Source organism: Lemur catta, chromosome 11 (assembly GCF_020740605.2).
Source record: "Lemur catta isolate mLemCat1 chromosome 11, mLemCat1.pri, whole genome shotgun sequence".
In the NCBI taxonomy this organism is placed as follows: domain Eukaryota; kingdom Metazoa; phylum Chordata; class Mammalia; order Primates; family Lemuridae; genus Lemur; species Lemur catta.
The window spans coordinates 5,364,572-5,389,222 of record NC_059138.1 but is presented as its reverse complement, the minus strand read 5'-3'; positions in this window follow the sequence as shown (position 1 = coordinate 5,389,222).

Sequence of the window (24,651 nt, the reverse complement as noted above, 5' to 3'; positions counted from 1 at the left end):
TAAGACTGACAACTCCCTCTTGAGGAGGCTGCAGGGGAATTCTCCCATGTCAATCATGGTGGCATGGAATATGGTGCAACCATAGGAAGATGCTATGGAAAAATCGAGCAAAATTACCAATGCCTTTACTCTCTGGCACAGTGATCCAACTTTTAGGGGTTTATCCCTAAGATCTACCTATAAACACAAGAAAAATATATGTACAGAGTGACTCATTGCAATGTTGTCTGTAATGGCAAAAGTCTGGAAACAACTGACTTCCCACCTATAGGAAAGATCATAGAATAAACTATGGCCCCACCCCACAATATTCTAGGTGATTGTAAAAGAGATATATGAACAAGGACATTCTGCATCCTGATAGGGAAAAATCTTCAGGAAATATTAATCAGAATTAATCAGAAAATAGGTCTAGAAAAATCTATGTGGTGTGTTAACCTTTGTGTAAGAAAGGAGAGGAGGTTCTACCCATGTCATCTCCACACAGATGACAGAAATGGGGTGGGAGCAGGAGTCCTCGACGTAAACCTTCTCAGATTGTTGTTAGGGCTTTTGTTGTTGTTTTGTTTGTTTCCTGTTTGTTTGTTGAGTGACAAGAGCCTGAGAAGACAGATGGGACAAAGGAGAGCGCCAGGCAGGTGGGGGTGGGGGTCTTCCCCCTGCTGCTGCAGTTAAGGGCCCCCCCAACGTCCTGGCTCCTGCACAGGCCCCGGGAAAGAACTGACTGCAGGAACCCACGTGCTATCGCCTCTCAACCTGGTGCTATGTTATTTTTATTTTTGGATCATGAGAATGTATTACCTACTCAAAAAATTAAAATTTTAATTTTAAAATTTAGGGAGGGAGGGGAAAAGGGAAGAAAGAAAAATGAAACTCTCACTGCTGATTAGTGGTACTATAGCAGCTGGCCAAGACAGATGCGGCAGAGGAACAACACCCCCCTAAAGCGTCCAAGAAACAGGGTTCCCTCTCCCTCCACCTCCTGGCCATGGAATACAGTGGCTCCCCAGGAGGGGCAGGTCACCAGCATTCCTCAGTCCCCGTTTTGCACAGGCTGAATTCCAACTGAGCACTAGTTGGAGAGAGAGAGATTCAGTGCAATCCCTATAAAATCTCAGATGGAGTCTTTGCAGAAATTTACAAGTTGATCCTAAAATTCAAATGGAAATTCAAGGGACCCGTAATGGTCAAAACAATCTTGAGAGCTAAAGAACTGGCACTTCCTGATTTCAAAACTTACTACAAAGACACCATAATCAAGACAGTGTGGTATTGGCATAAGGATAGACATATAAATCAATTAAATAGAGCTGAGAAATAAACTCTCACATCTATAGTCAACTGATTTTTTCATAAAGGTGCCAAAACAATTCAATAAGGAAAAAATAGTCTTTTTGACAAATGCTTCTGGGGCAACTGAATATCCATATGCAAAATAATAAAGTTGGACCCCTATCTCACACCATATACAAAATTTAACTCAAAATGAATCAAAGACTTACATATAATATCTAAAACTATCAAATTCTTACAAGAAAACATAGGTATAAGTATTTGTTACTTGGAATTAGTGCCTGATTTCTTAGCTATGATGCCAAAAACACAAGATACTAAAGAAAAAAATAGACAAATTTGACTTTATCCATATTAAAAACTCATGTGCTTCAAAGGACATTATCAAGAAAGTGAAGAGCAAACTACACAATGGTAGCAAATATTTATAAATCATACACCTGATAAGGTTCTAGTGTCCACTACACACACACACACACACACACACACACACTCACAACTCAATAATAAAAAGACAAATAGGCCGGGCCTGGTGGCTCACGCCTATAATCCTAGCACTCTGGGAGGCTGAGGCAGGAGGATTGTTTGAGCTCAGGAGTTCGAGACCAGCCTGAGCAAGAGCGAGACCCTGTCTCTACTAAAAATAGAAAGAAATTAACTGGACAACTAAAAATATATAGAAAAAATTAGCTGGGCATGGTGGCGCATGCCTGTAGTACCAGCTACTTGGGAGGCTGAGGCAGGAGGATCCCTTGAGCCCAGGAGTTTGAGGTTGCTGTGAGCTAGGCTGACACCATGGCACTCTAGCCCAGGCAACAGAGTGAGACTCTGTCTCAAAAATAAATAAATAAATAAAAGACAAATAACCCAATTAAAATTGGCAAAGTATTCGAATAGACATTTCTCCAAAGAAGATATACACATGGCCAATAAGCACGTGAAAAGATGCTCAACATCATCAGTCATTAGAGAAGGGTAAATCAAAGCCACAAAGAGATAACAGTTCACATTCACTACAGTGGCTACAATCAAAGAGATAGACAATAACAAGTGTTGGTGAGAATGTGGGGAAACTGAAACCCTCATACATTACTGGTGGGAGTGCAAAATGATGCAGCCATTTTCCTACATTCTGTAGGTTAGGGACTGCCTCGGGCTTGGGAAAGTTGGGGGGGACTGGGAATAATTGCTAATGGGTACAGGGTTTCTTTTGGGAATGACAAAAACATTCTAAAATTCAGTGTGCTAATGGCTGCACAAATCTGTGACTACATTAAAAACAATTGACTTGTATACTCTAAATGGATGAATTGTATGGCATGTGAATTATATCTCAGTAAAGCTGTCGTATAGAAAAAGAAGAAAGGGAGGGAGGGAGAGAGGAAGGAAGAAAGGAAGGAAGGGAGGGAGGGAGGGAGGGAAAGAAGATGGGAGCTCTTCTGGGGGTAGGAGGCCCAGTAGGAGGCCCTGGATTGGCAGTTCTGGCCACTGCAGGAACAATTTAAGGCCAAGAAGTAATTGGACACATTTAGACTTGACCACGACTCTGAGCAGATACCTGAATTCTCACTATTAGGGCAGCTCATTAAAAAGAAGAATCAGAAAAAGGCAACGGATTATTGAATGGGATTTATCAGGGTCTATGAGTTTTTTCTAAAGTCCAAAGCTGAACACCATGGACATAGCACCCCCATGTATTGGAAGGCCTAAAATTTCATGTTCTGCCCTGACATCTTAGAGGATCAGAGTCCCAAAGGCCTGTGAGTTCCCCTGCTGTCACCAAATGTGCCCCAACCCCACAAGAGAGAGTCCCCATCCACCTAGGTCTCCTGTCAGCCCAACTAGCTGTACTCCACCTGGTCCTCAACCTAACAGGTTTTAGTTCCTCTCAGCCTGTGAAATTATTCAAACAAGCCGATCACATCGTCTTGTGGGAACCAGGGGTCACCCCGACCCTTGTCACTACACAGCCTACCCCCACAGCCCTGAGGTCCACTCTGATCCCAAGTGCACCCCCCATGCGGCCCTGTGGCACCCTCCTCCCCTGGGGCTGTGAGATCATGTGACTAATAAACTACTGTCAGTCTCATGTGTCCCGCACTGGGTGTCACGTGTTCAGCCCCTCATACTATTTAGGGCAGGGGATCCCTTCTCACTGTGGAGAGAAAAGAGCAATCTGAACACCCACATTCTAAAGAGCATGTCAGGGAGCTGCCCCAGCCCCGGGGGGTGCTGTCCTGAGACCACCACCCTCCTCCAGCCTATCTGAGCATGAAAGGTGTTCACTGAGGCAAGGGGTGTGGTCAGCCAAGGAGGGCGGCACGGCTCTTCCCCCGACACCTCAAGTCAATTGAGGGACCTCCAGGGAATGACTCGGAGAGACACAGGTGCCTGCCTAGAGCAGGGGCGCGGGGGAGGATGCCACCCCCCACTGCGTGCCCACTGGTTGTGGAAACTCACAGGCCCTCCCCTGTCTGCAGCTTGCCAAGGACACCAGGAGTTTGGCACATCCATGAGCTTGGAGACCGGTGTGTGCTTCTTGCCTGAAGTTTGAAGGGCTGGCCGAGCAGCCCGGGATGGCCAGGCCGCGGAACAGCCTGCACCCGCATTTCACAGCGACGAGGATGACAGGGATGACGGGAAACTCCAGAGGAAGTTGCCAGGCCTGGACCTCTTGATGGTACAGGCATACCTCATTTTACTGTGCTTTGCGTTATTGCACTTCGCAGATACTGCGTTTTTAATAAACTGAAGGTCTGTGGCAATGCTGCGTGGAGCAAGTCTATCGGTGCCATTTTCCCAACAGCATGTGCTCACTTCATGTCTCCGTGTCACATACCGGTAATTCTTGCAGTATTTCAAACTTTCTCATTATTATTATATCTATTACGGTGATCAGTGATCTTTGATGTCACTGCTGCAATTGTTTGGGGGCACCCATATAAGGCAGTGAACTTAATCCGTAAATGTGTGTGTTTCAACTGCTCCAGCGGCAGCCACTCCCCTCTCTCTCCCTCTTCTCGGGCCTCCCTATTCCCTGAGACACAACAATATTGAAATTAGGCCAATTAGTAACCCAAAAACGTCCTGTAGATGCTCCAGTTAAAGGAAGGGTCTCGCATCTATTCACTTCTATGAAGGCGGGGGGAGGTGAGGAGTAAGCAAAGCTGGAAGCTGGCAGAGGCTGGCTCACGAGGTTTACGGAAAGAAGCTGTCCCCAGAATGTGAAAGTACAGGGTGAAGCAGCAAGTGCCGACGGAGAAGCTGCAGCAAGTTGTTCAGAAGATTTGGCCAAGAGAACCAATGAACGTGGCTACACTAAACAACAGATTTCCACTGTAGACGACAAAGCCTTCTGTTGGAAGAAAATGCCATCTAGGACTCTCCTAGCTGGAGAGGAAAAGTCAGTCTGTGCCTGGTTTCAAAGCTTCAAAGGACAGGCTGCCTCTGCTGTCAGGGGCTAGCGCAGCTGATGATGTTAAGTTGAGCCAGTGCTCAGTCACCGCTCTGAAAATCCCAGGGCCCTTAGAACTGTGCTGAATCCTACCCGCCTGTGCTTTAGAAATGGAACAGAGGCCTGGACAACAGCACCTCACCTCTGTTTACAGCGTGGTTACTGAATACTGTAAGGCCACTATTGAGGCCTATTGCTCAGAGAAATAAAAAAGATTTCATTCAAAATATTACTGTTCAATGACAATGCACCTTGTCACCCAAGAGCTCTGATGAAGATGTTCAAGGAGATTAAGGTTGTTTTTATAACTAACACAACAGCTACCCTGCAGCCCACGGATCAAGGAGTGACTTTGATGCTCAAGTCTTATTGTTTTTAGGAAATACATTTTGTAAGGCTGTAGCTGCCGTAAATAGTGATTCCTCTGATGGATCTGGGCGATGTAAATTGAAAACTTTCTGGAAAGGATTCACCATTCTAGATGACATTCAGCACATTCATGATTCACGGGAGGAGGTCAAAATTGCAATATTAACAGGAGTTTGGAAGAAGTTGATTATTACCCTCACGGACGACTTTGAGGGTTTCAAGACTTCAGTGAAGGAAAGAACTGCAGATGTGGTAGAAACAGCGAGAGAACTAGAATTAGAATGAAGCCTGAACATGTCACTAAATTGCTGCAATCTCATGATAAAACTTGAACAGATGAGTTCTTATGGATGAGCACAGAAAGTGGTTCATCAAAATGGAATCTACTCTTGGTGAAGACGCTGTGAACATTGTTGAAATGACAGCAAAGGATTTAGGATATTACATAAACTTAGTGGATACAGCAGCAGCAGAGTTTGAAACGATTGACACCAATTTTAAAAGAAGGTCTATTGTGGGTAAAATGCCATCAATCGCACTGCTACTGGGAAATCTTTTGTGAAAGTAAGGGTCAATCGGTGCAGCAAACGTCATTGTTTTCTTATTTTAAGAAATTGCCACAGCCACCCCAGCCTTTATCAACCACCACCCCGATCAGTCAGCAGCCGTCAAGGTCAAGGCAAGATCTTCCACCAGCAAAAAGATTATAACCTGATGAAGGCTCAGATGATTCTTACCATTTTTTAGCAATAAAGTATTTTTAATTAAAGCATGTACATTGTTTTTTAGATGTAATGCTATTGCGCACTTAATAGACCACAATATAGTGTAAACATAACTTTTATATGCAATGGGAAATAATTTTTGTGACTCACTTTATTGTAATATTTGCTTTATTGCAGTGGCCTGGAACTGAACCCTCAATGTCCCCGAGGTTGAATTGTGTCCTCCAAAAGGATATATTGAAATCTTAACCCCTTGGTATCTGTGATTGTGACTTTATTTGGAAATACAGTCTTTGCAGATGTGATCAAGTTAAGATGAGGACATCCTAGAGGAGGGTGGGCCCTAATACAATGGCTCATGTCCCTATAGGAAGAGAAGAGGACACAGACACAGGAAGAGGAAAGCCATGTGAAGACGGAGGCAGAGCTTGGAGCGATGCTACCACAAGCCATGGTATACCTGGGGCAGCCAGATGGGGGAGGCAAGGAAGGATCCTCCCCTAGAGCTTCAGAGAGAGCACGGTTCTACCACCACCTTGGTTTTGGCCTTCTGGCCTTCAGAACTGTGAGAGGATAAATTTCTGTTGTTTGAAGGCCCCCAGTGTGTGCGTCTTGTGATGATGGCCACAGGAATCTGACACGTACCCCCTGCTAAGAGGGCAGCCTGGCAGGCAAGGAGAGCTGTGCAGTTAGAGGTGGGGTGGATGGCAGGTGACAGGTGTTGAGGTCATCAGTGCAGGTCCAGGTCCCATGATGCTTTGGAAGAACGCACACCTGTGCCCAGAAGAACCAGTGTTTGCATATCTGTCATCGGGTACCCAAGCACCCAATGTGAGGAACAGTGGACACACCAGCAGGGCAAGGTTTCTTCCAAGCCCCCTCCCACCCCTGCCTGACCCCAGGGAGCATCGGCAAGCTCGGGACAGAAGGGGAGAGAGGACAGCGACCTGCCCCTCCCCAAGGCAGGACCCTCGCACCTGCCTGATCTGGGAGGAGAGGAAAAACTGAACTGGATGTTGGATGAGACGTTTAAATGAACCCGGCAGGACTGTTTCATACACAAGCATAATCAAAAAGCACCAGATCTGCTCCCAGTGTTACTAAGGACAGGAAGACCCTGAGACATGGGTATCAGGAATCAGTGACTGCTGGGGGACTTAGCACAGAGACACACAACGTCAGGGAACTAGCAGCTCAGAGGATAGAGGAACTAAGAGACAAACAGGGGCCGGACACTTCCAACCCAGGGGCAGGGGCAGAGGGTGGGTGAGGTGTTCCCAGACCCAGGGACCCCTGTGAGCCTGTCTTTCAAAGCTTCTCCCCCTACCTTCTCCCACCAGGGCCTCCAGGGGCTGCGTCCTGGGGGTGTGGGAGACAGCCTGCAGGGGTTCGTCCCTGCAAGACAAAGCAGAGGGGGGAGAGGCAAGGATGGGGCCTCAGCACCAGCACAGCACAGAGGCGGTGAAAGGAAAGGGGAGACTTGCGCTCCACTCCGTGCCCATCTGGCCCCGGCTGCCAGCAAGCCTGGTCACAACCCCACACAGCCCCCGGCCACAGGACCAGCGGTGCTTAGACAAGAATGTCCCATGAGTCCCCACCCAAAGTCACATCAGCAGGGTTCATCTCCGGGAGGAGGACACCTGGCCACACACCTCAAGATGGGCAGACCCCTTGGGCCTGGGTCACGGTCACTTGCCTGCCCTGTGGCCAGGCTGGCTCTCAGTCTCCTAGCAGCTCACAGACCCCAGAACTCAGGGCTGCCTGGGGCCTCTCTGTGTGTTTTGTCTGGACAGGAGGACGCACCCAGGAGGGAGAGGCTTGTTAAACAGGGGGCCGCCTGCCCCTCACCGGAGACGGGAACCCTGGTGCTGGGAGCAGGTCCTGAGCCTTTCCCCCAGGACACAGTGCTGGCGGGCACACCCTCAACCCACGCCAGCAGAGAAGCGGGGGCCGGCTCCGAGAGGGGACAGATGCTGCCAACCCCAAACTTCCTTTGCAGAGGACCACAAAGCCCCCACCGAGCAGAATGAGAAAGAAGAAAAGGGTTTCCGCCCTCCGCCCGCCTCTCACTTCCTCCCCATGTAAAGCAGACGCTATTTTGTTTGTGGCTCTTCAGCGCCCAGGTGGACATGCAAACAGGGAAAGCTGGAGAGGACTCGGTTGTTTACGTAAGGAAGAGGAAAACAGAAAATGTAGGGACACAAGAGACTTCTGTGGCCCTTTACACAGGCCTTTCAGGGAGGGGGTGCAAATCGCCTCAGCCACTGCCTGCAAGTCTGGGAAGACAGGGAGGAGGATGATACTGCGGCCACCTGGCCCAGCCCGGGGCCCCTTGTCCTCGCCAGCACATGTAACCCCCTGGCCCCAAACCCAGGAGTGTTCCAGCCACCACATACGGTGGAGCCCGGGGAAGGAAGACGGGCCGGGTGGCACACGGAGCGGCCAGACTGGTGTGGACCCATGTGTCCCAGGCCAGGAGTCTTTGTGCTAACCGGCAATTTCTAGGACTTGAAGACTTATTTTTGCAATTTGGACTCTACTTTCTACATTGTGGGCAGATTCAGTTTGTACCAGCGGTCAGCAGAAGGAAGGATTAATAAGCTCACCCCCATAAACCCACTTTGCCAGAGCTCAGGCCACCGCAAATCAGTTTTTCCCCAGGCTGCTGCCAGGTTAGGCTCCCTTGGTGTTAATTTCCTGCTCAGCAAAGCAGTGAGTCATCTCCCGCCCTCCCTCCAGCGTCCACTATTGCTGTGAGACCGGAGTCTGCAGACGCGAGGCCACAGGGGACCCTTTATTCAGTGCACAAGTTCTCAGCCTGGGCGGGAGGGGGAGGGAAACAGCCGGGGTCGACCCCGAGGGCACCTGCGCTCAGAGGCTCCCTACAGTCTGGAACTCCTGGGGTTCTTGTCAGAGTGCACGACACTCTGGACTCTGGGGCACTTGGCGTGTGGCTAGAAGATGAAGGGGGGTTGAGACACAACCAGGCGGCCACTGCCCCAACGTCGCCGGACTTGTGCGGCTCGCGGCGCCCCGCGGGGAGGAGTGCTGTCCTCCGAGCGGCCACCAGGTGGCGCACGACGCCGGCCGCCGCGCGACCACCCCTGGCCGCCTACCTGTCAACGCCGCGGGGTGACGCGCGGACCCTGGAAATGCCCCGGGTGTGAGCTCTAGCTTGACCAAACATCGCAGAATCACAATGGCTTCATCCGGACTAAGTTCAGCTAAAAGTAACCGAAACATGTGTTAGCAGTGGCTTCGAAGAGAGTTTTGTTCCCGTGCAAAATGCAGTCCAGGCTGGTGTGGGGACACCTAGGCCTGGGGGGCTCCGTGCAGCCTCCTTCCTGTCACGGCCTCCGCCTAGGACGTGGCCCTCAGCCTCGGAGTCCGCGGTAGCTGCTAGAGCTCCAGCCACCTGGAGTACAGGCAGGAGGGTGGAGGAGGGGACAGAAGGGCTTGCCCCCAGGCTCCGAGGAGCTTCGCCAGAATTCATGGACATCACTTCTGCTTACAACCCACTGGCCAAACTTTAGCCGCATTGGGAGGCTGGGGACTGGCATATTTTACTGAGCGTCGCAACCCTCAGGTCATTTCGGGGTTCGGTTTGGAAGAAGAATGTGAGTTCAGGAATCTGAAAGCAACCAGCAACATCAGCACGTGCTAACTTACACCGCTGAAAATTCCTGTGAGCCCGCACAGCACATTTTCCACCGCCCGGACACCTGGATGACTGAGGCCCTTCCTGCCTACCCTTAGTTGATTTGACTCCCAAATATACGTCCCACGTCCAGATTCTTCTCGTAAACTCCAAGGCCTGCATCTCCACCTGCGTCCTAGGAGAATCTCATATCCAACGTGTCTAAGCTCATCACCTCCCTGCCCCCACCCCCAGGCCAGTCTTTCTGCTGTGTCCCCCAGGTCCAGGGGTCCACTGCTGTGTCCCTGTCACCCAAGCCAACCGCACAGAAGCCATCCTGGGCACCTCCTTCCCCCACACAACCACTCTGTCTCTTCACCCTGTGGATGCTGCCTTCTTAATGTGACTTGACTCGGCTCCATCTTCCCGCCCCCGGGTGGCATCCTGCCCACCATCTCTGGCCTGACATGTGCCCTCAGCCTCACCCCACCAGACCAACCTCAGCTTGGCTTCCGGAGGGATTGCTCTAAAATCCAATCAAACCATGTCACTCTTCTGATGAAAGCCTCAAAGGCTCCCTGCTGTCCTCAGGAAGAAATCCAGATTCTTTAACATGATTTATCAAGACCTTCAGGATACGACCCATCCTCACACCCTCCTAACAACAGCTGGCATTGAACGAGCATGTACTGGCACGTGCCCGTACCAAGCAGCAACTGCTTTAATCCTCGCAGCAGCTCTCTGGGGTGGTTGGGAGATAGTTTGGGTTATTGTCTGCAAATGTTCACACTCGCCCAGCAGACCCTTCCCCGCTCCATTGATGCTGGACTTGACCGTGGGACATATTTTGGGCACTGGAATGTCAGAGGACAGAACACATGCAGCATTCATTGCACTTGCTTGGTTGGCTCCTTGTTTACTCTCCAGAAGTCCTCCCCAAACACACACAGGTGGAACACAGCAGAACTCAGTCCACACCCAGGCTACTCGCAGCCTAGAGCAGAGCCGTCCAGCCATGCCCACTCTGCATCAGCCAAACTGCAGTGACCCGGGGCCTGTGCGCATGAGAATACATCCTGGTTCTGCTGTAAAACATTGGGTTTGAGGGCTGTTTGTTAGGCAGCATTGATATGACAAGAGCTGACTCATGCAGGCAGGTATTATTATGCCTGATTTCCAGCCACACCAAAACTGGTTTTACTCAGGGCCTTTGCATCTCCTGATACTTCTGAGTCTGCCCCTCCTGGCCCTTGGCATAGCTGATGTTGCCCCAGCACTGCAAATGTCACTTCCTGAAGAGGACTTCTCTATGGAAGCCAGCACTGTTTACCTCCCGCATTCTCACCATCTGGAATTATCTTACATTATTTTCAGTCTAGTCAGAATCTAGGCTCTGTGACAAAGGGTGTCTTGTGGACACTCGTGACCCTCTTTTGCACCCCATAGCAGCCTGCGCTTGCCCGGCTGATCCCACCGCTGGCCACGCTGTGTCCTCACTGCCTGCTCGCCTGCCTGCCTCGCTGGGTGGGAAGCCCCGGCTCATCAGTGCAGCGCCAGGGCCTACAGCTCCGGGCCTGGAGCAGCAGGTGCAGTAGATGCTGGACCTCTGGTCCACTCTGGTGTGCCCAGCTCACTGACGGAAAGGCGCCTTCTTGCTGGATGGAAGGGACCCTAACCTGCTCCTGTGCCCTCAGGTGAGACGGAGGAGTCTCCAGATTTAGAGACACTCCTCTGAAGTCCAGGCAGCCCTTACTCTGTATGCTAATGTCCCTGCCCCCCAGCTCCGGAGGAAGAACACCCCACTGATGTCAGAGTGGGCCAGGCAGGGTGGGATTCCGACAGAGCCTGGCAGCTTGGGCAAAGGCACAGAGTGGACAAACATCATCGAGTGGTGCTGGGTCTGCAGCACTCCAGGGTGCGGGAGCAGCAGTGGCAGGCAGGGAGCCGCCTGGCCGAGGCTGGGAAGGGCCCACGCATCACCCTTGGGATTTACTCCAGGGCCGGTGGGGCCCCTGGCAGGGCTCTCTGCAGGGCTGCAGCACAATGGGATCTGTGAGTGTCCCAGCTCAGCACAGTGACAGCGGGAGGAGGGGCTCCAGCAGAACAAGAACACTGGAGGCAAAGAGACCGTCTAAAAGACTGAAAATATTCCTGCAAGAGATGATAAAAGACTAATCAGGGCCAGGGCGGGAGGGTTAGAAACAAGCAGGACATCCAAGAATGAGCTGGGAGTGAAAGCCTGGGGCTCAGAGAATCCAGGACATAGAGAAGAAAGAAGGGGGCTTTGAGCTAGGGCACAGATACGCTGCCACCACCCAAACAGGGGCCCAGGCAGACAGCAGGACTGGGGGGGAGGGGCTCGGAGTCAAGGGTGCATGGAGGGGCTTGTCCCCTACAAGAAGGGCCAAGGGCCATGGGCAGGCGCAGAGCACAGGGTGCTGAGCCGGCAGTGAGGGGGCCGGGCAGAAGCAAGGCTTGAGAAGAGGAGCTGATGTCTAATAGTGAGGCTGAGAAATGGGGAAGAGTGGGACAGAGACACAGGGAGAGAGAGGGACAGAAAAGAAGAGAGAAAGATACACAGAAAGAGCGCAAGAGACAGAGAGACAGCGAGACAGAGAGCCGTGCACCCCGGCACGGGCACAGTCCTGCCCCTCCGAGGGGCCTGTGTTTGCAATGCCCTCCTCGCGCCCCTTCCTGGAGCCTCTCGTGTCAGCCCCTCTTCACCACTGATGTCTGTCACTTCGAGTTACTTAGGACTTTGTGGGTTGCAAGTGATAAAACCCAAGCTGAACAAATTAAGGACAAAGAGACGAGCTTTGACGGGATACTTGAGAGTCCAGAGACAGAAGTGAAGCAGCCAGAGCCTGGAGAGGGGCACGGACCCACAGGACTCCGGGAGAAGCTGGACTGGAGGTCACGCCTGAGCTGGTTGATTTCATTCTCATCCGGGCAGGGAGCTTTCGCCACTCGCGGGGCCATGGCCTCCTTGGGCACAGCAGGTCCCCTCCTGAGAGTGATTCCCTGTTCCCAGGCCACTTTGCAAACTCCCCAAGGACACCTCTCACCTCCCGGCCCAGGATCCTGGCCCATGGGTGTTCCTTTCTCTCTCCCTCCCTTCTCTCTGTCTTTCTCTCTCTCTCCTCTCCCACTCCCCTCTCTGTCTCTGTCTCCTCCCCTCTCTCCCCCCACCCCCACCCCTACTGGGCTGGGGGCTCCCCTGCTCCTCCCAATTCCATGTCACCCCCTCCCTGCTCTCTCAGCCCTGTTTTCCTCCAGATTTTGTGGCCTTCGCAGGCTCGTCACATTTTTGTTCTCAGTGGCACTTAGGGTCCCCATGGTTACCTATGCCCAGAGCTAAACAAAGCGCTGATCTAGACGGGCCTGGCCAGTGCCAAACACAGCAGGGCCGTTAGCTCCTCACAGGCGCTCGCTCCTCTGCGGCTGCCACAGCGCTGCCTGCTCTCTTGGCAGCCTCGTCACTGCTGAGTCACACTGAGCTTTCTGTTTCCATAAGACATATTTCAAAGATTTATTAAAGTAATCATGTGCTCATTGCAGAAAAATTTAAAAACACAGAAAAATATAAAGGAGATGATTAAAAGTCACCTGTAATCCCCCATTTCCATATATTTCTCTTCAGTCTTTTACTTTTGCAAATTTTAAAACATTTTAAAACAAACATTGACTTAGTCTGTATAGAGCTTTCACTTCTTATCAAGAGCATTTACACTACTCTTAATGTGCTAATGATATTCCTTTTATGGGTTACTAATACAGCAGCTGGTAGTTACTACTCTGACAAATGCTTTTTTCAGCTTATTTTACTTAACAACCTACCATGTGGCTTCCCCAGGAACTGCTATGGTCCCCATTTTACAGATGAGGAAATTGAGGTTTGAAGAGGTTAAGTAACTTATCACACAGCTAGTAAGTAGCAGGTCCCAGTTTTGAACCCAGCTCACCTGATTCGTAGACAGTGTCATTTCTCTCCGTGCCATCCTCCTGTCCATATATCACATGCCCCGGGTGAGCCAGGGGGTGTCTGTGTATAATAGGGAGGTGGCATCACTCTCCTCCACCTGGGCTAAGGCATGTCCCTTCAGGACAGAGAACACTTCCCATGAATAGTGACATCCTCTTTGTAGAACACCAGCCTCTAAGTCATGGGGCTGCAGTGCGGTGCCAGCAGCTGTGCTCTGTGGGTGGGGCAGGGGGGATGGGCAGCCCTTCATGACACAGAGACCCACAGAGTAATTTAGAAAACTAGAATTTGAATGAAACTGCAACTTTTATAGACTGTATATCAAAAACCCTGGCAAACCTCACACCTAATGGAGAAACTTTAGAAACATTCCCAACAAGATAAGCATGCTTGTTAGCAATGCTACTGTGTAACAAAGAACCAGAAGTCATGGCCAATATTATAAAACAAGAAAAACAAATGAGAGGTGTAGGAAGTAGAAGGAAAAAGATTAAAATGTTGTTATTTGTGAACAATCCAATAATCTATTAATACACAGAACTTTGAACCAATTATTAGAGCTAATAAGAGAGTTGCTGGCTGGATGTTAGATCAGCTTACAAAAATCAATAGCACTTTCTCTGCACCTCAGTAGGGACCTATAATAGATAAGAGAAAGTAGGATATCTCTCATCATAGTAACAAAACTATAAAATGCCTGAAAAAATAACCAAACATACATTAGTCCTCTATGGAGCAAGTTTTTACCCTCTAGTAAAGGAGATGAAAAAAGATCTAAATAAATGGAACATTCCATGTTGTTGGATGGGACACCTTACTAAGTATTACCACAATTGCTATCTTAATCAAATTCCAACTACCCTTTTTTAGGAACTCAATAAATTTATTCTAAAATTTATAAAAAAGAATAAAAGTTTCCAAAGGAAGGTAATTTTTAAAAACAGCAAAGAAAAATTGATCTTACCAGAATGAAGACATACTCCAAAGCCATAGTAATAAAAAGGTAAAGGGCTGGCACCATAAACCAAATTAGAGTACGCTGATATAGACCCATGTAGAGACAAGAACTCACAGGCCAGGCGCGGTGGCTCATGACTGTAATCCTAGCACTCTGGGAGGCCAAGGCGGGAGGATCACTTGAGGTCAGGAGTTCGAAACCAGCCTGAGCAAGAGTGAGACCCTGTCTCTACTGAAAATAGAAAAATTAGCCGGGCATGGTGGCGCATGCCTGTAGTCCCAGCTTCTTGGGAGGCTGAGACAGGAGGATCACTTGAGCCCAGGACTTTGAGGTTGCTGTGAGCTAGGCTGATGCCATGGCACTCTATGCAGGGCAACAGAGTGAGTGTCTCAAAAAAAAAAAAAAAAAGAACCCACATCTATGATAGAGGAGGCATCAAAGCCAGTGTAGAAAGAAGAACTACTTTAGCAAATGATTGTTGGGAAAACTAGCTCTTTATATGAGGAGAGGAGGTGTTGGATTCCTACCACACACTGTATCACCATATGCAAAGGTGGGCTCCAGGTGAATTAAAGAACTAAATGTGAAAGGTGTGACTATAAAGCCAATAGTAAAAAAATTACAATAATATATTTGATACTTGAGGTCATATTCAGGGAAGATTTTATAAATAAGACCTAAAAAGCACAAACTATAAGATAAAAATTGATGTTTTCATTGTATCAAAACTAAGAATTTCTATTCAAAATTGGATTTCCACATGGAAAAGAATGAAAATGGAAGCTTATCTTATATCATACACAAAAATCAACTCAAAATGGATAAAAGACCTAAACTTAAAACCTGAGACCATAAAACTCCTAGAAGAAAACATAGAGAAAAGCTCCTTGACATTGGCCTTGGCAATGATTTTCTGGTTATCACACCAAAAGCTCGGGCTACAAAAGCAAAAATAAATAAACTAGACTCCATCAAACTAAAGAGCTTCTGCACAGCAAAGGAAACAATCAACAAAATGAAAAAGCAACCTACAGACTGGGAAAAAATATTTGCAAACTGTATTATCTGATAAGGGGTTACTATCCAGAATTTATAAAGAACTCATACAACTCAATAGGAAAAACAGCACATACCCTGATTTTGAAAATGGGCACAGGACCTGAATAGACATTTCTTCAAAGAAGACATAAAAAATGGCCAACAGGTATATGAAAAAGTGATGAACATCACCAATCATCAGAGAAATGCAAATTGCACCCACGATGAGTTATCGCCTCATTTCCATTAGAATGGCTGTTACCAAAAAGATGAGATAACAAGTGTTGGTGAGGGTGTTGAGAAAAGGGAACACTTGTATGCTGTTGCTGGAATTTGGATTGGCGCAGTCATATGGTAAACAGTATGAAGTTCCTCTAAATATTAAAAATAGAATTATCAGCCAGGTGGGCTCATGCCTCAATCCTAGCACTTTGGGAGGCCAAGGTGGAAGGATCACTTGAGAGCAGGAGTTCAAGACCAGCCTGGGCAATGGTGAGAACCCGTCTCTACAAAAAAATTAAAAAGTTAGCCAAGCTTGGTAGCGCATGCCTATAGTCCCAGCTACTTGGGAGGCAGAGGCAGGAGGATTGCCTGAGCCCAGGCGTTGGAGGTTGTAGTGAGCTATGATGATGCCACTACATTCCAGCCTGGGTGACAGAGCAAGACCCTGTCTCGGAAAAAAAAAAAAAATAGAACTATCACTACTGGGTATAAACACAAAGGAAATAAAATCATCATCTTGTAAAGTTATCTACATGCCCATGTTCATTGCAGCTGCTCACAGTAGACAACATACAGAAACAACTTAGTTGCTGTCTGGGAGCGGACAAATGAACAAAGAAACTGTGGTACATATACACAACAGAATATTGCTTAGCCTTTAAACAGGAGGTGATCTTGCCATGTGCCACAATGAAGGACCTAGGGACCTTATGCTAAGTGAAATAAGACAGACACAGAAAGAAAAAATATTGCATCATCTCGCTTATATGTGGAATCTAAAAAAAGGTCAATTATACAGAAATAGAGAATAAACAGCGAGATCAGGGAGAAAATGGGAAATGTAGATCACAGGACACAAAGTAGCAGATACGTAGGATGAACAAGTCTGGACATCTGACATACAACATGAGAACTACAGTAAATACCAGTGTATTGTATTTGGGAATTTTTGCCAAGTGAGTAGATTGTAGCTGCTCTTGCCGCAAACAAAAGGGAGGGTAACTTTGTGAGACGATGGATGTGTTAATTTGCTTTACTATAGCAACTATTTTATTATCTATATGTATCTCATAACATTATGTTGTATATCTTCAATATACGCAATAAATTTTACTTAGAACCTATTCTAAGTAAAAAAATAAATAACTTATTATGACCATTAAGGGAAAATAAAGGATTTCTATTCAAAGGATACCACAGACAAAACTAACATAGCGATGCTTGATTGGTGAAAAGCATTTGCAACATCTAAAACTGACCAGGCATGAGCAGAACATGCAAGAAGGGACAGTGAAGGACAAGCAGGCAAAGCAAATGAAGAGGCAAGTCTCAGACGCAGCACAAATGGCCACACAAGCAGCTGCGGAGCTGCTCAAGGATGCTTATGATGAGAGAAATTAAAATTACAGGAACATAAGCCTTTAGGCCCATCAGAGCAGACAGCCTAGGAAAGCATTTGTAATGGGCCTCTGTCATTCACGGCTCCCCACAGTCCTTTGAACTCTTCTTCATGGTGCAAACATTGCCTTCCTAGCAGGAAGGGTGGTGGGAACCTACGTGTGGGAGTCTCGCTTGTTGTTAGGGATCGGACGTGGGATTTAGGTTCTACTAACCACCCCAAGAGGGTGCAAGAGGGAAAGAGTGGCGCTTCTGTTCTTGGAAGTTCATTCTTGGGTCTGTTTCTTTCAAGCTCCACCTAATACCCTCAATAAATCCCCTTCTTCTTAAACTGGGTGGAGGGGATTCTGCAACTAATAACCTTGATCAACAGATTTGCTCCGACCAAGTGTTCATGAGAATTCATTTATTCAACAAATGCTACTGCATGCCTATTAGGGATAAAGAAATAAACATATATATGTTTATATATACTTATATATATAAATATTTGTGTATATATACATACATACATAAATATATATAAACTTTGACTTTTTTAGATTCCACATATAAGTAAGATCATGCCATATTTTTCTTTCTTTATATATACAAATATACGTATTTTATACATATATTTATGTGAGAGAGAGAGGTCAAGTGGTGGCACGGGCTATGGAGAAACACTTAAAAGGTAAGAAGACAGGGTTGCTGCTTTATATAGGTGGATCAGAAAGCTTTTGACAGGATGCCCTTTGAGCAGAGACCAGAAGAGAAGAGGGAGGAAATCACGTGGGCATCTGGAGGCAGAGCTCCCCAGCAGTGCAAAGGTCCTGTGGTAAGAGAGCGCTTGGCTTGTTTTTAGAAGAGCAAGGAGGCCAGTGTAGCTGGAACACAATGAGCAAAAGCCACATGGCTCCCATGCATCGGAGAATCCAACACACACACACAGAAACACACACGCATGGGTTTGGAACACTCCGCATACAGATGCCTCAGAAAGTTATGCACGTGACTGAGATCTTCACATGAGATTTACACAGCAAAGAGCTCAAGACACAGATTAGAGCTTGGGGGAATACCGATGCCTTACGGGAGGAGAAATCTAGAAAGCGTGGTCAGTGCAGAGAAGAGAAGGAGCGGAAGTCATGAGAGTGGGCGCTGACTGCATGTGCAGAGATGGGGCAGGGCAGTGGAAAAAGTCAAACAAGCACGAATGAAAAAGGGATTAAATTGACAGATTCTGCGTCAACCAAATCTGTAAATGGTGTCTTTTCAGGCGAGTACAGAGGCTAAGCCAGATTGCAGATGAGAGCGTAGGTGTAAGAGGGGGAGAGTGCTGTGTACAGATTTGTTGCTGGGAAATCCGGTGACAGCCAGGAGGGGAGGCCAGGGCAGGCTTCTCCCCAGTCAAGGCGGCACTGGCGGAGGGAGCTTCTTCATCACTCAGAGAAACGCAGTAATTAATATTTCCACAAGGACAAAGTGTCATGTACCTGAGGACATGGGAAGATTTAGAATCTGGTCCCCCTGCCCTCTTATCCAAGAGGAAAGGAAGAAAGGGTCGATGTGCCAGGGACATTTGGACCATCCTGCAGAAGTGGCAGGTTGGGGGATGGCCCTTGGCCATTTGCTAATTACAGTGCCTCTTCCACCTATGAATTTATGGGTTTTGAAAACCATCACTGAGAGATTGGTACCCTAAGGCCTAGGATGTCCTGGTCCCTCAAGATACTTAAGGTAATTTATAACAAGTGGATAGAACAGGGCACAGAATGTTCTTTAGTCTTACGTCTTACATTGTTTCATTAGGAAACTTTGCATGCCAGCTGCTTCTCTGATAGAGAACAGGGGAAGCCAGCTTTGCAATTCCCTAATGAGGACAGGGACATCGACATCCATGCTCGTCACTATCAATCAACTTGGGCGGAAAGAAGGGTGTGGCTCACCTGGGTAGAGAAAGGCAGTGGCTGGTTTCATCCAGAGCCCCCTTCGACGAACCTCTTTTTGTCTGCCTCCCCTAGGATGAGGAGGAGGACAGGGCATTCTGAATAGAGAACGGAACGAGTTAGCTGCACAAAGGTGGGGGTGCGGAGAGAAAGAGAGAGCTCGTCCACAGAGAGGCTGAGTGAGCAGAAGGTGATGTCTGAGTATCACCTAACGTACTTTCTATTGGAAAATAGAAGCATTTTATTTGTTAAGAAAATCGATTCTGACTATTGTTTCTCTTGGAAAGCTGAACCTTTTGCAGACTGCCTCATAAACAGAGCCCAGACTGAGCCTGACTTGGGTCTATGAAGAAGGAAACCTCCCCCGAGAGCGGCGCCACATAGGTGGGGTTGGACATGGGGTGGGAACTAGAACAGCTGCGGTGGCACCTGCCGATGACCAAGCGGCTGCTGCACTGCGTCATTGGAAACTAGACGGCTCAGACATGTGGAAGGACAAGGCAGCAGAGCCAGGGCTGTCTCCAGAAAGGTCCCACCGTGCGAGGGGGCAGGGACCACACAGTGGGAAGCAGGGCAGGCTGAGGGCGCAGGTGAGACCGACGCTCACATCCCCCCAAGCCAGCAAGTTCACATCCAGGGACTGTCCTTTAGGAGATCATCAGAAAGTTCTCAAAGACCTTCACCCAAGACCGTGCACAGCATCCCTACATATCATATCAGGATTAGATACCAATCGAGGAGTGGTTAACTAAATCATAGTATAGCAGATTAAATAGCAGTGTTTAAATGTTAAAATACTAAAATTACTAATGTAGAAATATATTAAATCAGACAATAGTCAGAATGGATTTTCTTGACAAAAACATCCCTGGAAAGAGGTTAACAACAAATTGTCAAGTGAATTAGCTAGGCATGGTGGCACATGCCTATAGTCCCAGCTACTTGGGAGGCTGAGGCAGGAGGATCACTCAAGCCCTGGAGTTTGAGGTTGCAGTGAGCTATGATGATGCCACTGCACTCTAGCCCGGGTGACAGAGCGTGAACCCCTCTCAGAAAAAAATTTGTCAAATGAATAGCAAGTTTCAAAGTGCAATCCCATTTATGTAGAAAAAAAGTATTATGTATAAACCCACAGATATCTCTGAGGACATTCACTACTGTATAAACAATTGTTATCTCTGGGTGGTGGGCTTAAGGGTGATATTTTTTTTTATTCTTTAAAATGTACTGTTTCATCTGAATTGTCACAAAGCATATGAGTTATATGTATGATCAGAAAAGCACTGAGAGGTATCCCCAGGGAATGACCACCAAAGAGCCTCATGGATGCATTACCTTGCAGATTAACTACATTTTAGGGTCCTGTTCTCAGCTTTGCTAGCTCAGAAACTTCACTTAGTACCTACATCAATGAAGAATACCTTCTGCTGCAAGTACCTGAAGGTAATACTAACTCTGGCTTAAACAGATAGGGGCTTATGTTCTACACTGCCCAGAGGAAGGCAATTCAGGGCTGGGGTAGCTGCTCATGGATGTCATCAAGGAGCCAGACACCCTCTCTCTTCTTGCTCTGATATCCTTGGGTATGACTTTTGTCCTTGTTGTCACAGAATGGCTGCTGCACTTCAAGGTCTCACATCCACCTTCTAGGTAGAAAGAAGAGGGAAGGACAAAAACACTCTCTCTAGCAAGGATTTACCTCTGTTACCCTGAAAAAGGACACACTCCCCATGGATTTCCACCTACATTGAATTGGCCAGAACTGTGGCATGTGGCTACTCTCCGCTGCAAGGCAGTCTGGGGAAACGAGCATTTTTAGCTGGCACGTGGGCTCCTATTAATCGGGAGGAATGGCAAATAGATAGGGGTGGCAACCATCAGTAGTGCGCAGCACCCATGGGAGATTATTCTAGCAGCAAAAGGCTGATACTTCCCTGCTTACAATAGCCTGCTGGATGGACCAAAGCCCGGTGTATCCATCCCCATTCCGGCCACTGGAATTATGTTTCCCACCAGAGCATTCTCCTTCCCAGTGTTAGGGAACTGGGAAGTAAAAGTATCAAAATAAGCACTGCATGGTGAACACGGAATCGATCCGGGGAGGTTACTACATTAACACTGGAGAGGCGCTTCCCCCAAGCCACAATGGGACCTGCTGACTCTCCTGCCCAAGAGACCTGCGGTCCGGTGGCCTGGCTGCTTATGTCGCTCAGATTCAATGTCCCCCGGAATGCACTAGACAGACCTGTCAGCTTCCATATCTCAGACCCCCCATGTCATGGCGCCTCCACCCCCAAATCCCCTTTCCTCTTGTCACGTCCTCGCTTTCGCTTTGTCGATGTGCTCTCTCTGGTTTGTGACTGGCCCAGCAGGCACCCTGTCTCCTTCCATTTGTGTTGATTCTAGTGATCAGGCTTTCTTGAGGGGCCCCCATTTCCTCCCCACAGGGGTGACCAAGGGTTAAGCTCTGCAGACTAACGAGGCCAGCAATGTCAGGCCACTGACAGGGCTGTCATGATGTCTCTTGTCAGCATCTCAAATCACATGCTACAAGGAGCGGTTGAAGTAACAAGGGCTGTTTTGCCTGGAGAAGAGGCTGAGGGGAACAGAGTTTCTGCCTAACACATCTGAGTTGTGGTTGGGGGCTGGACTTAGGGGGCTGCTGAAAAAAGAATGGGACCAGTGGACGGAAGTCTCTAGAAGAACTAGGAGACCAGATACTCTCCAAACAGAGTGAAGACGGAGCACGCGGAATGGAGAGGAGAGGACCTCAGCCTGGCAGGCTCAGAAAGAGGAGGGCACAGCCTTAAGTGGAAACCTGGAACTTCTCACTTGCGACCCAGCCTGCAGGGCCAGCTTCCCTAGATCGGGTCTGACTCCAGGAAGCAGCGGTGGGATACAGGCGCCATCACACAGACAAGCTATCTTTGCAGGAAGCAGTCTGTGCCGGGGCGGGGGCATGTGAAGATGCACCACCAACCGCCTTGCAGGAAGAAGCTGTCCCCTGCTCTGTGAGTGCCCATCAAGGGCAGTCTTCAGTCCTCAACCCCTCCACGATTGCTTCAGCTGAAGGGAGCTGCCTCACCCAAGTCACGCCCTTCTGGGTTCAGCTCGCATCCAACAACTATGGAAGCGAAGTATAGAAGCCCATCATTTCAGCCCAACCCAGGACAACTCTTCTGTCCCCTTCAGCCCTGCACCTCCCATGGGTAAGCCAGGCTGTCCGGCTATGTCCCAGCTCAACGTCCCCCTCTGCCCAATCCTGTCCTGCCTCCCCGTCCCACAGGCATCGCCCCAAGGGCACCTGTAATCGGCACCTGAGTGCTGACTCCATCTCTGAGCCACTGTCTGCAGAATCCAAGCTGCGACCCCCTGGGGCAGGCAGAGTGATGCTCCCCCCAAGATGGCCTCATCCTAATCCCCAAAACCTATGGCAAAAGAGACTCTGCAGTTGTGATTTAATTACAGATCTTGAGAGGCTGGTATTATTCTAATTTTCCAGGTGGGCCCGGTGTAACCACAAGGGTCCTCAGGAGAGGCAGGAACGGCAGCGAGAGAGGCTGAAGGTGCTGCGCCTCCAGCTCTGGAGACAGAAGGGACCGTGAGCTAAGGACTGCAGGCGGCCTCAGAAGCCAAAAAAGACAAGGAAGTGGATTCTCCCCCCGAGCCACCAGCAGGAGCACAGCCCTCAAACACCTTGATTTTACCCCAGTAGGACCCGTTTCAGACCTCCAGAACGGAAAAATGTGAATTTGTGTTATTTTAAGCCAAATATGTATTGTTTTACGTTTTCAGTATTTGTTACTGCAAATACTAAAGTAATACGCACTCCATGGCCACAGAGGAAGAAAGACTTTGCACTGTGAACAGCTCCGCACCTTCCTACCTCCACAGACTGGGGGAAGTATAAGTTAAACAAGTTTGGGGGTTTTTTAATGACTTATAATAAGGTTAAGTTTTGCTAGCCTGGAATGGCCTTGTCAACCTAAAAGGAAGAGGCTGAGGTACAAACTATAATTTAAGAGTTTACTTAAGCCAAAGGGAAGACACCTACCTAGAAGGCTTGGAGCCAAGGAACCTTGCGTATGAGCTCTGGCTGCTGTTACAAGCAGGTTTTTAAAGGCAAAAAACGGGGACAGGTGGGCTGATACAAAGTTGTCTGTCAGGAATTCTTACTGGTTTACAGAAACAACACTGATTAGTGATTGGCTACACATTGTCAAGCTATAGGGTGGGAGGTATAGCATTCGGTGCGCCATTATTAGGTTAAATTATAGCTACCTGTGGCAATAGCAAGCAGTTTCCAGAACGAATACATAGCTCAAAGGCGAGGGTAGGATGTGATTGCTGCCTCATTTGAATGTCTCTCTGGGCCTGATAATTTAAAAGGACTCCAATTCCTCAGATAAAAGTTCTTTTCTTTTCTCAGCCCTGGTCCCTAACTCTCATGAGCCTCCTGCAAATATCTGGTCCAAGAAAAACTTGCCTGCTCCAAAGAAGGATGATATTCAGATCGATACAAAAGCTACACAAAAGCATTATATTATAGCATAAAAAAGAGAAAAAGTGGTAGATGAAAAACACTTGTCAAAAATGTGTTGCAATGAATGGATGAAAATTATATCCAAATATTTTGCCATGAATTTTTTAAACTTAATGAAGCAACAGCTCAAGAAAGAGATGGTGAGAAAACAGAAGGATATGAAAAGCAAGCTGGCAAAATCCAGGAAAAAGTAGAATAAAAAAAATCATCACAGCAATGAAGACAAAACTGAAAGCAGCACAAGGAAGCATTACAGAATATAGAAAGGGAAATAAATTAGAAAGGCAAGCAAAATAAAAAGGAAATAAATACAGGGAGAAAATAGTAGACATGAAGAAGGTAAAAGGGCTCCAACTAACACATAATTGGAGTGGGAGGAGGAGGACGAGAAGAAGAAGACAAATATTTTTAAAATACTTCATTTGCATTTCCCTAATGAGACAAAGCACATTTTTATGTTTATTGGCCATTTGGCTTTCCTCTTTTGCAATGTGCTTGTTCTGCTCTTTTACCCATTTTTCTATTGGTTTGTCTGCCTTTTCTTATTGATTAGTAAGGATTCTTTGTATACTCTGAATATGAATCTTTCGCAGGTTGTAGGCATTGCAAGTACCTTCTTCCATTCTGTGACTCGTCTTTGTACTCACTTAAAGATGTTTTTTTTTTTTTTTTTTTGAGACAGAGTCTCACTTTGTTGCCTGGGCTAGAGTGAGTGCCATGGCGTCAGCCTAGCTCACAGCAACCTCAAACTCCTGGGCTCAAGAGATCCTACTGCCTCAGCCTCCCAAGTAGCTGGGACTACAGGCATGCGCCACCATGCCCGGCTAATTTTTTCTATATATATTTTTAGTTGTCCAGATAATTTATTTCTATTTTTAGTAGAGATGGGGTCTCGCTCAGGCTGGTCTCGAACTCCTGACCTCGAGCAATCCACCCGCCTCAGCCTCTCAGAGTGCTAGGATTATAGGCGTGAGCCACTGCTCCCGGCCAAAGATGTATTTTTAAATAAACTTCTATTTTGGAATAATTTCAGATTTACAGAAAAGTTGCAAAGATAGTGCAGTGAGTTCCATGTGCCCTTCACCCAGCTTGCTTTAATGGTGA